Below are 14878 nucleotides of genomic sequence, written 5' to 3'. Positions count from 1 at the left end.
AGGGAAAGCCATGCAGAACCATCTATTGTTTTATCCCATTCACAAATTCAGCCTAAGGACAGCTGGAAATCAATTAAGATTTCTTCCTCAATTAGATCTCTTCTTCACACAAGTAAAAAAATTAGGCCTGAAGAGAAAATTATGAACACCCTTCCAAAGGGATAGCAGACTTCCACTCCAAGAACAGGCTTTCATCTTGTTGCTGGTTTCCAATGAACACTGCATAGTGGATAAGGCAAGTTGCACATTGTGTCCCATTTCTGAGACCAGGCATCCCAGGAGCAACTGGCCATCAGCATCTTTTTCCAATCATTTGCACTCTCTTCTAGGACACTGGACAGGTATTTTTTTAAAGAAAGCTAAAATTCACAAGGCTTGTAACATACGCTACTGTCTGTGCAAATGAAAGAGTTCAGAACATCAGTCACAGAGCTGTTTTGTACTGTGCTGTGTGCACATCTACAAAAAAGACAAGGTACTTTTAATAAACAAAATTAGGTACTCCACTGTGTAGCAAAGTAACAACACTGCACCTCCAGAGATCTGTGATCTTATTACCAGAGATGATGTCGGTTTCAATGCAATTTGCATCCCAGGAGTGTCTGCATCCTTGTATCTGAAGGCACTGATCACTCAACAGAGTATCAGGAGGATGTTGTTAAAAACAGTCCACACTTGGGGTATCTGGCATTTCCTTAATCTTGGTTAATAGAAAATGTAGATTAAACAATTCTTTCTGCTCCCTGTTCTTAATCTGATGATTTTTTTTTTTTTTATATCTAGGAAAAAATGTCTCACTTTTCATTACTGTAACATAAAGAGGGCAATTTTCTGCCCTTCAGAAGGTTTCTCCTCTCCTGTATCAACTGGGAAAGAAGCATAACTGCCCCGTACCTCTTCCAGTCTGCACCTTTTTTTCCATATAGGCAGTCAGAAGTGTAGAAGTGTGGCAAATATATTGGACAAGAGTCTCGTGAGCGCCTTGCACAACACCATTAATACTTCCCTCTCTAGTGACAGGGAGAGATAATGAGATCTATTTTAACCTTCTTATAGTTACGTCATACTGTCAACTCAATCTACTGGTCTGTCACAAAACAGTACAAAGGTACACTTTAAACGTCACTCTCCTCCAAAATTAAAAACTGTAACTGAACAAAATGTCCTCTTTCTTCAGTGAAAATACTACATATATATTTCGTCCCACTGCTATTACTCCAGGTTTCAAGCCAGTTTTTGGCACTTTGTTTTTGGTCCACTTTTGCTTTAGTGAAAATGCTTACACAAGGAAATGCACCACAAACCACATATCATCCAGATACTACTGTTGCTTTTAACACTACTTCCTTTTACAGCTTCAAGTGTAAGAGACACTGAGGAATTCTAAAAAAAAAGAATTTTATAATGAAGAGTTTTGATATCAAGCGAAATAACGCTGTGTCCTAATACATTCTCAGAGTTCTTTTATAACAGCAGAATGCTTTTTTAAATGAAAGCATCCAAACTCAGCACTTTCAAAATCTGATTGCTCCATTATGATGCAGCCACTTAAAAAAGCACACCTCTGCCCTTTTACCAGTCACACTCATATGTTAACATTTCATGCATGCACTGTTTCAGGCCTCTGCTACTGTGAAGTATTTATTGAATTATCCCTTCCGAACTAATACACTGGAGTATTTAAATTAGAGCTGTACCAGTGCAGGTGTAAAAATGCTTTTGACATTCCACTATGGATGCTACACAAGCATTTGAAAATCGCTCAATAAAATTACATGCAGAAAACAGAAATGCAAGACAGCTTTTTGGAGCACAAAATAAGTTAAAGCACTTTATAAAATCTTTAGTAAGTTGTAAAATCTTTAGTATGTTGACTATGTCAACATATTCTTTAATTAAAAAGGAAAAAGATATTTAATTACAGTATTATTATATCTAGCCCATTTTTCTATTGAAAGGAAAAAAATCATGAACTGCTTCCATAGGGAAGTGTTCGCTTAATTTCACTCAATTTTCTACTGCATCCCAGACTGAAGACAAAAAACTTAGGACACGAGTAAATCTGCAAACAGCAGTGAATCTGCAAAATTTATAACATTTAAATGAAATTATCTTTGTCTCAGGACCTCAGTTTTCAATTTTACATGATTGCCTAGTACATTTTCCAAACATTTCACCTCAAGTCCAACCCTAAACTCTAATGCTTCCACTTCCACTAAATTAATCTCTGTCATGCACACACCCCCATTTCTGCCCAAACAAACTTATTAGGAAGCAGTAAAAGCAATTCACTAAATTAATAATGTCCTAGTTCAGGGTGACTTGCAATGGAAAAACAAAAAAACACTTTTACTTGACTACCTTTGTCATATGACACAGTTCTTGCTTATTTTAAGGACACAGCTAAATCTTTACCTACAAAGAATTTTCCAAAACACAGTTGGAATGTTAGTAGTGATGTAGTGGATAGAAAATTGCTTTTTCAGATTTGTTTGCCAAATAACACAGCTTATCTTTCCAAATAGTGAAAAATACCACAAAAAAAACTTTGTGTTTTAATAAAGAAACAGCAAAATATGGCATGTTAAAGGCTTACTTGACCTTCAGGAATGATCAAAATACATCTGTCACTCCCCTAGTGAAGACACTCCATTCCAAACCTTGCTTTCAATTCAATGCAGTCAAGATTTACACAATTGCCTATTCATTACCCTCAACAGTTATGTTCCTTTGGTCCTTTGCAGGCTATGTTCAAGAACCCTGAAAAAGGAATAAAAAGATCAGCTTGACACTTGTATTTTGAAGGGAACTGAAAAACTTTACGGAGTAAGTCACACTGCCCTTAGTCATGTGTTTTACCTCCTGGACTACTTCCCCACAGTGTTACCAGGATTTATTCATGATTGCAAACGTTTAATGAAAAGTGGGAAGTCTAATTTCAATTTAAGAATATGTAGGCACAATAACATCAGGAAAAATTTATTTCTACTGGTCTTGGGGCAGCTTGGATTAAGAATGCTATGTTTTTAAGGAAATTGCCACTTTGAATGCTCTCTTTGAATGTTTGCCACCTCCACTTTAAAGTCAATTTCCAAGTTATTGCTGTAAACCCTGAATGACAGTGTTCTGTGTTGTATAAGGTGGGCACAGGCAGTGAAACAGCAAAGGGTGTCTTCAAAACTGTATGTGATGCATACTGACGTGTTTGAAATTTTCTACTCCATTTCCTCAGAATATCAAGATGGGTTTCATTAAGTTTTGCTAAGAACTTGGAATTTTCAGTCACGCAACCCACCACTCCAACTGAAGCAAAAACTTCACGCTTTTAAGCAAATTTTGCACATTTTTCAGTTCAAATGTTTTTGTTTGGGTTTTTTGTTTGGTTTGTTTGTTTGTTTTTGGAGGGTTTTTTGGGGGAGGGTTGGTTGATTGGTTTTCTTTTGTTTTTTTTTTGGTTTTTTTTTTTTTTTTCAAAAGAAGCACTGGCAAAGACAGCTGAACTTTACTTCTTGAACAGCTCACACCACTGAAAAACTCAGTGAAGGATAATATCTGTCAAGGCTTTTCATCATTTTCTGAGACAGGCAAATTGCTGTAAATCTGAAAAGTTTGAAATGACAACTTTTACTGATACGACATCATCTCTTTTATAATGACTTCTCTTGCAAAAATAAGACCATGATGGAACTTGGCTTTTTGACTACATCTGAGCCATGAGAAAGCCTACAGAGGGGGGGAAAAAAGTATAGTGATAAGTGAAGATAACGTCTAAGACGTTGTAAGATAACGTCTTTCTTGACTTCAAACTGCAATTGCTGTTTCTTAAAATCAGTAAATACACAGCCTCATACACTAACTCTGTTCAAACCTCTTTATGCTGAAACAATAAAAGCCACACTACCTTAGTTTCCACTGAAGTCCTTCATTCTGTTGTTTCCCACACTTCTTAGGGGTCTTAAGAGAAAGGGGTTGGGAGAAGAGAGGAGGGTACTAGTACAAATAAGTACTAGTACAACCCTTCTTGGGATTTGCCTATAAAATCTCTCAGAGCTGCACAAATTTTAAGGCCCAGACACCTGGGTAGCAGCAGCCAGAACCACCTCTAATGCCACCCACAGAAAAGGAGAGGATTCCCAAAATAGCCTACTGAAGTCCATGTACAATCAGAAATGGTAGGTTAGGGATCATGAATCTCTGTCCCCAGCCTTGGAATTTCACTGCAATAAATAAATAATAATTCCATGTTACAGCTTTTCCCCAAGAAGGTTTTATGAAGTCCAGGTCCTGACCTGGAAAAAGGTAATTGCTTTGCCAGCCACCTTCGGCATGGCAGCTGAGAGAACTGTCTCATGACACCAAATGAGTTCTCAGAGCAGTCAGTCCCATCCACAGTTGTTTCTGCTTATTTTACTCCCCACTGAATTCCTCTTTCCCTGAAGAGTATTGGGCCTGAGAACAATATAAAAAGAAAGCAATGTAACCTCCTATGGATCAATTGGTTCTTTGGATGTAACTAGTTTTAAGATTGTGGAATAATTTAATATGAAATTACCTTCAAGATCCCAAGAAAACTTGAAAGGGCTAAGATGTCTTTTTGCATAACTTTCTGGGTCTTACAAGGTCAAAACCACATTGTTGCCAGTACTTATGAATGTTATTAAAAAAAAACCCAAGTTCTATCTCAGCAGACAGGTTATACAGCACAAAAGGAAGCAAGAAATAGATGGAGTAGTCATTGTCTCCTACAAACTTGGCATATAAGTGAAATGGCCCCATTCCTCCTCAGGATCTTGAATGGTCTGAAACAACACAGTCTAGGAATGCATTTTCACAAGTATAAATTCCTATTTGTAGAAAGAAAATCAACCTGTTTACTTATGTTTTTCAAATAATCATCTCTATTTCTTTCACTTATCACTATACTTTTCTTGAAGACATGACCAACACCAAATGGAACTTTAATTCTGTTTCAGCTTCTCAGAAACCCTATCTATCAACATAGCCCCCAGAAGACCTGCACACATTCCACTTGTCATGTGGTAGAAGAAAAGTCCTAAACTCAGGACAGAACCTGGTTGACTGTCTCTACTCAAAGAGCAGCTTATAATTTCAAGCAACCCAGACTTGCACTTCCCTAAGCCAACAGACCCTGATTCCTCAGCTACATGCATCCTGAGAATCAGCTACACACGTGTGCAGAGTTGTAAAGACTGCTGGACTGCAATGACACACGCTGGACTTTAGCTTGCTTTTTGGTCCAGTCAGGAAGGGAAAACAGCTTGAAGAAACAGATCTAAGCAAGTAAACCACATGCAGGTAGACTCCCAAACACCTGTCCCTGGACAGATCCAGTGGCACACTAAAAAGGGCACGAGCCCAGCAGCCTGGTGAGCACTTACTGGATCGCTGATCCAGCCTACTGGCAATAGTTTGTACATTGAGAGATCCCTTAAAAACATCAGATTATCATGTCAAAACTTCCTTTGGAATACTGTTTCTAACAAACCTCAGCAGTACTAACACCATATTACTCGGAAATGGCCCTTTCTATTTTCATTAATATCCTTTCCATAAATCAAGTTTCCATAAATCAAGCTTACTGATGGCACCGAGTATTCCTCTACAGTAACTTGCCATAGTTATAGCAATCCCATTTGATCCTGTAAGAAGGAATTTGCGTTCAATGACTGAAGCATTTGGAACATGAAAGAAGCTTTCTCAGCTGCAGAAAATCTGGCAGATACTCTGTTTTTCCAAAGACAGTGTCAGGATTTAAATACCACATCACTTCTCAGCGTAAGTTTTCAGACCCAGACAAGCCAACTTTCACACAGAAGGAATCAACACTTGTTTTTTAATACCAGAGAGACTGCTTTGAATGAGCTCCTGCCAGTAGTTCAAAAAAGAAGCCAAGTCTCTGTATTGAAAAAATCTTTTCACAAATTAATTACCATGTCTCTGTCCAGAACAATGGACATCAAGAGCTATGAAGGATAAAGATTCAATCAGGCATGCATTACATTGGCTCAACATAGGATTAAATTATGGCTGAAAGGGTAGAGAATTAAATAGTCTCATGGTAATTTTTTGATATACACTCTAAGTACTTGAAATTCACTACACAGTTACATAAATTTCACATGTGCTCAAAATTGTGATCTTCCTCTGCTTAATAAATAAATTGTTAACATGTCAAACAAGTTAAAACAGAAGGCTCCAAGAAGACCTGCAACTTCCTGGTCTCGTGTGCCAACCAGAAACTTAAACATGAGCAGAGAAACATTCTCATCCATGCTAAATACCAGCAGGATACTGCAGAACCCTTCCCCTGAAGGATTTTACCAAAGACTTACACTGTTCATCAGTTTTCCTAATTCTTTAAATAAAGTCTATCACTCTGCAGGCAGTTCTTGTTCCAGAGAAGAGGTACCTTTTTGTGAGAAAGGAACACTTACACAGTGCTTTATGTGCACACATCAGATCTCTCATTTTAAATTATCAGGAAGACTATCTTAAGTTCAAGACTTAATAAAATGAATAAATCAGTATAATTCTATCAGTCTCGCTCTTCAGTGCTGAGGCTTTCCAAGAACAGGTGCATACAGATTTTTCTGTATGAGAGATACAGAAAAACAATGCAAAGATTGACAAAATGATAAGTTTATAGCACAGCACAAATCTGCTTCAAGCAGCAGAGCTGCAAGACTCCACCATAAATTTGAAGCATGGAAATATCATGCAACTGCATCCCAGTCATTCTTGCCTCACAAAATATTTATGCTTAAATCTACTGTGCTAACAGCACAGCAAAGCCATACAATATACAGTGTCCTACGACTTCCAAGATTCCATAAAAGACACACACATAACACAATAGCATCCCAAACATATTTTCAGACACAGCACTTCCAATATCATGTACAAGTAATTCTCTATAAAAACTTGCTGACTTTAATCCTTTGAAGACTTTTGTTGGATTATATTTCAGGAGGGGTAGAAAATATATTTCAGTGAGTTTAATCACCACCATGATGCACAAATTCAAGATCATCTTAGTGTCAGATTATCTCTCATGGGTTTTTTGCAGTCATCATACCAGCCATGGGAGCACAGGCTGATGCACATACCCCAACATCAGAGTTCAAATCATTTAGCCAAATACCCAACCATACACAGAGGAGCTGGTTGTCTCTCCAACACAGACATAAAACAAAAAATTTGTTTGAGAGCTAAAAGTCCTGAACACCTATTTAATAGTGAATTATTTGAAAATATATCTAATGAAAGGGGAAAAAATGGCTGGAAAGTAGGCAATACATTACGATTAATTTAGAAAAACTAGATACAGCAAAAGGAGTAGCTCAGTAGGAAAAACAAAAAAAAAGTGAAATGTCTTAGATATTCCAGCTAATGGCCCAGGAAACCACACCCTTATCTGTCATTTTTGTATCTAGCACTACCACATGGTGCTTACACCATGATGGAAGGGGTAGTGCTTAAATGGAACTGTCACCTGTTCTACCTGTCTTCATGTACAGACTGGCACTTCTGCCTGGAAGATGACATGATGCTTCGTCATTGATGCGAAAGAGAGGGAGGTTCCCAGTGCTGAGTGCCTCACTGTGCCCCTCTTTCAGCATGCTGCCTTTTCAAAAGTTTGTTAGACAACATTCCAGAGAAGTAGAATTTGCAAAAATATTACTGAAAAGGATTTAAGTGTAAGTTTAGCTGCAAGCAGGTTACCAGCCCTAGTGAGTTCAAGTTAAGGCATCAGTTAAAGTTGGTTTCGGAATTGTGTCAAAAAAAAAGAATAAAAAGGAAGTGACCTACTTGAATGAAAGACTCATGCAGAGGTTTATATGCTCAGATCCCCTCAAAACAGGCTGACAAGAGGTATTTGCATATATTTCCTTAAGTACAAACCGTGAAATGTCACACATTACAACTCTTGATTAGTCCATTAGGTTCATACAGACTCAAGAATTTTCCACTATCTTTCTATTCACTGCCTGTTTCTGTTCATACAAGAAAGTACCCCTTCTGTTTCCTAAATATACCCAAATGCTTAAGAATCAGAGTAGATACTAAAACCAAAATGGCACCTTAGCTGCAAAAAAAGAAATGAGTAGCTTGAATAAAAGCAACCTATGCTACAGACATTCAGAGATCTTTCTAACATTTTTAAATTCCAATTTAAAATAGGATGGCCAAGATCTCAAGAGTCTCCTTATGAGTCTTCACTTCTTTAGCCTTTCTTCATCCTTTTAATTCATTCAGAAGCTGCCAATGAACTCTAAAAACTACATAACAGAAGCTTTAGCAGGATTCTAATTTTGGTCACAGATAACTAAGTAGAGCAATTCCAGATAATATTAGCTGAGATTTATGATGCATTCAACATCTTCAGATGCACAAGAGTATTTTTGGGCATCACTTGGAAAGACAATATTCAATGTACAGCTGGTAAATTTTATTCCTTTTTTCCTCCTATTTCTATACAATAAGCATATTCATGCTGCACTCTTTTTGGTTTTTTTTCTCCAAAGGAACTAATTCTTCAGCAAGAGAAAACACAAGTCTGGTCAAGCCTCACTTTCAACATATCAAGATGATCAAGTTATAGCTGGTTTTGAGAGTAGAAGTTAGATAAACCTTTGTCACTTTTCTGAGCAAGATGTACCAATAATTAGAGGAAGACCTGCCCTCTTGGTGCAACTCAGGATAAGAAAGGTCAGTCAATTTTTTTCTGAACTCCACGTACGTTGTGTTATATCTTTTCCATTTCTGTTGCATTATTATTTAACTAAATAAATTTTAAAAAACTTCACATAATTATTTGTTTTACCCACCACTATCAAAATCTCTTCTCTAAAAAGAAAGAGCACCTATAAAAGCCTAGATCAAGTTCTTGGTAATGGAACTCTTCACACTTTTTACGCTTCCCAATTTCTGTCAAACCTGAGAGCTTCCACATTCCACTCAGACCAAACTAGGGGTTTGTCAATGATTACACTTCCTATTAAAAGATTATAAGAAAGTCACCTTGAAAAATATTTTTAAAGCCTTTCTAGAGAACTGTATTGGGACATTGCTTTGTTATTGCCTCTTTAAATGATGAAAGGATCAAGCATGAGAACTGTGACTTTTACCAGTAAGTGAGATGATGATAGACTGGAAAATAAAGGGGAAAGAGCTCTTTACATATCTCTGAATCCTTGACACCACATTTCCAGCAGGTAGTAGAAACTATTTTTATAACACTAAGCCTTTAGTCTGTATGGAAATCACTGCTTGGATTTTAAGATCTTGTATCAAGCTGATTTCACTTGAAAGCACATCTCCAGTTCACTGCTAACACAGGATGATCTAGAACACCTAACTCCACTCCTCTTCCTTACATCACAAGACTGAATGCAGAAGCTTTAAAGCCATTGCTTATTGCTGTAAAACTGGAAGTGTTTTCCAAGTGATACCAAATCTGAGAAACTGCTAGTTACCTGCAAAATGACTGAAGTGAGTGAGGGAAAGCTGCTTCAGCTTGTTCCAAATTCCAATATACGACAACGTGAAGGGGTACATTAAGAAGGAAGTTTTTTAATCACAGCAATTGAGACAGTTTCCTTATTACCTATGCATTTCCACAGATCAGTTGAACATGCTTCCAGGCACAGGATACCATACTGTCAAACTATCTTGAAAGAGCATTTTATTGCTAATTGAGAAGTCTTCCCTTTAGCTTCAGACGACCACCTTTTATCAGCACACACATATAAGTTTGAAGGACTCAGTGACCAAACAACCCAAAATTCCAACTATTAGAATGTTCTTCCTTTAATTCCAACACACTTTATCTTTCTGTGTTTATTAAAACCCCACACTAAAGGCAGAAAACCTTTAAAACCACACCAAAATATTTGCCAAGGCCAGGTCCACCTTACTCAAGGTGCCTGTGTGGAAGCCAGTATCAGAAGGAACACATCACATGGCAGCTGTCAGATTTCTAGAGAGCAGGTAAATATGTAAACAGCCTTACAAGCTTCAGTGTTTGGAGGCTAAACATCTATTTCTGTTGTTTCATCTGGACACATCATTAGGCAGAATGGAGAAATGGCCCACCAAAGACCAACCTATGGGTAGCCTGGTCAGTCTGACATGCTTCCTAAGCTAAAGATGGGTAATCATTAATCTGCTGCAAACTTGCCACCAGCTCTGTTACCAAAACAAGAACTAGTGCGGGTTCAATCTTCACAGAAGACTACAATGCTGCACATATCACATCTCGGTTATCAAGCACTTCAGTGAAAATCCATTGTTAATTATTTAAAGAAACTAAACAGTAATCCAATCCAAGGATAAGAGTTTCTCATGTTTAATCAAAGAGATCTCCAGTGCACACTAGCAATTTATGTATGAATACTAGTCCATTAAGGAGTTGAGACCAGTTTTGAAATTGAAGCGTCTTGAATGGTAAAAGCACCCAACACAAATTACATAAACAATCCACAACCTAATTTAATTTAAAAAATCTTTAGGTTAAATGTTAACCAGATTCTGGGAGACTACCTAGAGAAAATGTCATATATGCTTACTTTGTATTTACGCTTTCCTAGACAGTTTATGGATGTTGGGCTTTCTGTTTACAGACAAGTGTTCTTTTTCTTAAGATACATATGTATGCATATATATATACACCCACACACATATATAAAATAGTACATTTTATTAAAAATTCCTTCTTTTTCTGTATATTTCCATAAATGTATGCAGTTGCATGCACGCATACAAACAAAATAAAACATACATATTTTTAAAAGACAGACTGCAACTTCCAATCCATTACTGGTATAAATCCTGTCCAGTTCAAATGGGTAATATCCTAACACAGAGGAAGAGCACACCATAAAAGAGAAAGTTCCTGATGCAGGGTCTTTCTTCAGCGCAATATTAGAGAGTACAGGTAGCCACACCCACAGCTGCTAATGTGTGCCTGGTATTTCAGGTCATCCTCTTGCATTTATGCTGGCTCCCTAATGACTTGCACAAGAGCAGAGGAAGAAGAAGAGTGGCTAATGCATAATCTGTTCTTCACTCAGAGATGGACTTCCTGGAGACCTTCAAGTCTTACACCTTCAGCATTATCAATCATTCTGCTGTCTTACATTTCAATCCTTTCTGCAAAGCTATAAGATCTTTTTGGAAGCTGCTAATTTGCAGGCCCAGGGCAATTACATAAGATGTTATTTTAGTCACGAACAACGCACTACATTTTGGAATCTGCTGCTGTTGCGCATTAGCACAATGAATTCTTCATCAGTTTTTGGATAATGATGTCTAGGCACTTGGGGACCATGCTATGCTTCTTTATGCCTATCTGGAAGCTGAATTTAAGACTATCCAGACACTAATTTTTCTGGTCCCAGCATCTTCTCATCAAGACACATCCATGTCTTCTGTCTTCTTGAAAATCTGCTCAGACAACTTTAATAGGAGCTCCTGACAGATTCTGCATGGTTTCAGATGTTGCACTGCATGTTAGAAAAAGGAGCTTGATGGAACTTGAGTCTGACCCAATGACAGTCATTATTATTTGAAAACCTACTGTATTCAATGGGACCCAAGTACTTTCAGGTTTGCAATGTTACTTAGCTCGGCTGTGGCACTTCACTGACAACACAAGTAACAAGTTTTACCCTTTAAGTTTGCATTAGTACATAATACTCCTGCACTTTGATACCAGATGCCAACTACAGAACCAAAATGATTGCCTCTGCAGATATCCTGGCTAGTCCTGTATTCAATACAAACAGGAAGTCATATTCTGACACCTCAAACACCGAAGATTTCCTTCTATTTCACAACAGCATTGTATTATTAGAAGGTTAATTTGCAAATTAATCTCTGTAGTCTTCTCTCATCTACTGCTTAACTGTGTTGCTGCTTCTTAAAGTAAGTAAAATCCAAATACAAACAGGTCATTTATATAAATGCATTTGCATCCAATCATGGTTCACAATCATCTATCCAGAGATTTGCCCTTCCTGCTAAAGTTCATGAAAAAAAAAATAGGAAAAACATTTTCCTGACTATCTTCCCTGACTAACTCTGCTCCTCTGTTTATTTCACACTGACTGGCTTTCTGTCCAAAGATTTTGTAACAGAGGTAAAAGTAGTAACGTGCTTTATTCATGAAGCTTACTGCCAAACTACTGGAAAGATTTCAAACCCAGAACTCTGGAAATACAGATTTAACAAAAACATTGCTCTAGCTAGACTTGGTTAAATGTCACAGTTGAAAGATTTAGTGTGCTTACTCTCTGCTTATTAAGTAAATATTTCCAGTATTTCCAAATTAAGAAACTCTACAACTGAGACTAACTGAACACAGTCTGAGCTGTATGAAGTTGAGGAGCAGAACAGATACCTACCTGAAGGAAATTAAGTTATAGGTGAAAAAAAGTTAATGTCATCCTCTCAAATGCAAGTATTCTTAACTTTCCCAGTCTAGTTATAATGAAGAATAGTAAGCATTAAAAGTGATCTAAATTTTAAAGTAATTACAGAAAAATAAAACTCAATGTATTAACTCACCCTGGAGGGAAAAACAGAGTAATCTAATTCAAACTAGTCTATGGCTGTCCAGAGAGATTACCTCCTGGAAGTACAGTAATTACATTTGTAAAGTAAAATCATTTATGCCTGGGGTAAGGAAGCCCAAGGGATTTTATTTTTTTATTATTATTTGAAATATGTAAAAGCTTTATAGTGACATCCATAGTGAGAAATGTGCTTTGTGCACAAAAGTACACATTGTGTGTAAGGGGTTCATCAGAAGTGGTAAAGAGAGAACTGGTACAACTGTTGATATGTGACTTCTAGTGTGATAGATACAGTCACACTTTTCCATATAGGGCCCGTGCATTCTAAGCTAAGTAGCAGACTGTTCTGAAACTTATTACACATGCATTTTTTAGCAAATTTGTAATTAGACTAATTCTTACAATCCTAAAGAAAGGATTCTTAATGTTCCTCTTTGTAGTTTTTTTGCGAGTACCTTACAAATAAAATTACTTTGAAAAACCCAACCAAACACTACATTCTTACGAGCTCAAACTTACTTCAAGTGTCTTAGTTTAACAACTCCAGTTAATAGCAAGACCTAACAGTACCATTCTGACAGTCACACTGTCATATAAAACTCTCAAAACACTTGTTGTTTTTGAAGAAACAAGGTGTGTGGTCAAACAAGGCCTAACTTATGTCTTGTCTACAAAAGAGAACTCTACCAGGAGCCAGAAGTTCATGGTTTGAACAGTTAAAGAGAGACAAAGTAAAACAATACTAGAAACTTGAAATCATCTATGAAGAGTTATCTCAGAAATTTGAAATTACCACAGTGCGCCTTGAGACCTTCACTTTATGATGAGTCCACCTGCTGAACAGCCCGCCCTTCTTTTCCATTTCCTATTTATTAGTGCCAATGAAGTTCTTCCTTCTGAAGGCCCCTGCTGCTTTCCTGAACAGCATGGAATCTGATGGAAGACCAAGAACTATGTGCTAAACTTGTTAAGAACTACACATTTCTTTCTGCTGCTGTTTAGTTAGTCTGTGCTGTTTGCAGAGCTATTTGCCAAGATTTGACAGAGTTAAATGTGCACGCTTCAATTCATAGCTAATAAATTCCATTCAGCAGTAAACCTGCCTGTTTCCAGCCGATAGCACAAAAAGTCTCAGCAGAGACTGCACCAATCTCCCCATCTAACAGACTGCTGGATGGGACAGTCCTTTTTTGACCCAACTACAAGAGCAAGATTCCTAACTGAATCAATTTTTGGCAACAGCAGATTTTTTTTAAACGAATTTAGCCACTTATTTGTTAAGAAGCAGGAGCCTATCTGTCACTGTGCTCAGCTAGGCAAGCAGCCATCCGCACGACAGGAGCTGGCTTCTGTCACTCAGCCGGCGCGGTGGCCCCGCGCCCACCCCAGCGCGCTGTCCCGGTGCGGCCACTGGAGAGCGCGCTTGAGCCACCTTTGCGAGCCGACCCGGCGCGTCCGGGCTCCGCGCTCCAACTTGGAAATCATTAAATACAAAACCCTTTTCTGCCCCTTTTTAACAACAGCCAAAGCCTCTGACATTCTCACCAGTGTACACACCCAGTTAACCTCCCATTCCAATAGCACGATTTCTAACAATGTCTGGATCCCTAAGACTTACCCGCTGGAGGCCCGTGGTGTGTGTGGGGCAGACACAAAGACGGATGGATGGATGGATTTTTTTCCTATCAAATTATGTGTCAGACTCAAGACACAATAAAACTCTTCAATGCTCCCATACCCCTTTCTCTTTGTGTATTTATGGCCTGTCCTCAAAACTGCCCAAACGCTTGTCCCTTCCAGCAACAGGAACATGAAACACATGTGAGGGCTCTCAACCACCAGTCGGAGCAATTCAAGCAGTCATTACTGCCCCGTGACCAGGTAATGTTACAGAAGTGCTGATCAAAACCCAGCAACACAAGTTACCAGTTTATCTTGCTTCCCAAAGCACAATGACTTAAAGCTAGTGTGTCCATTTGATCCCTCCTGCGACAAGACACCAGTGAGATTATTGCAGAGCTAATGATGGACAACTCTCACACAACAGGCTTACAACAAGGTTGAATTTTATCCATGCAGCAAGTGGGCCATCCCACATAAAACTACGAAAGAATAAAACAAAATTCACAGAACTGAAACCAAGTGTTTCGCTTGATAAATAAGCCTCAGTTGAACACTGCTTTAAATACCACACATAGCAATGTACACCCAGAGTTTGTCCTCAGGGAAGATCATCTAAGACAAATGCCAACTGCAACAAGTTCCTGGAAGTTGTTAAAATA

At 38.0% G+C, this 14878-nt stretch overlaps 1 protein-coding gene across 4 annotated transcripts in view; it reads right to left on the bottom strand.

The window, feature by feature from the left end:
• PALS2 (protein associated with LIN7 2, MAGUK p55 family member) overlaps positions 1-14878 on the bottom strand; it is a 59718-nt gene that overhangs the window by 39082 nt on the left and 5758 nt on the right. For 2 of the 4 annotated variants that reach the window (XM_064412594.1, XM_064412600.1), the window contains exon 2: positions 2712-2760. The exons of the other annotated variants lie outside the window; for them this stretch is intronic. The gene's annotated coding sequence lies outside the window, so the exon portion shown is untranslated. The remainder of the gene's footprint in view (positions 1-2711; positions 2761-14878) is intronic. 4 annotated transcript variants of the gene reach the window in all.

Source organism: Passer domesticus, chromosome 1 (assembly GCF_036417665.1).
Source record: "Passer domesticus isolate bPasDom1 chromosome 1, bPasDom1.hap1, whole genome shotgun sequence".
Lineage (NCBI taxonomy): Eukaryota > Metazoa > Chordata > Aves > Passeriformes > Passeridae > Passer > Passer domesticus.
This window is presented reverse-complemented; position numbering and strand designations above follow the sequence as displayed.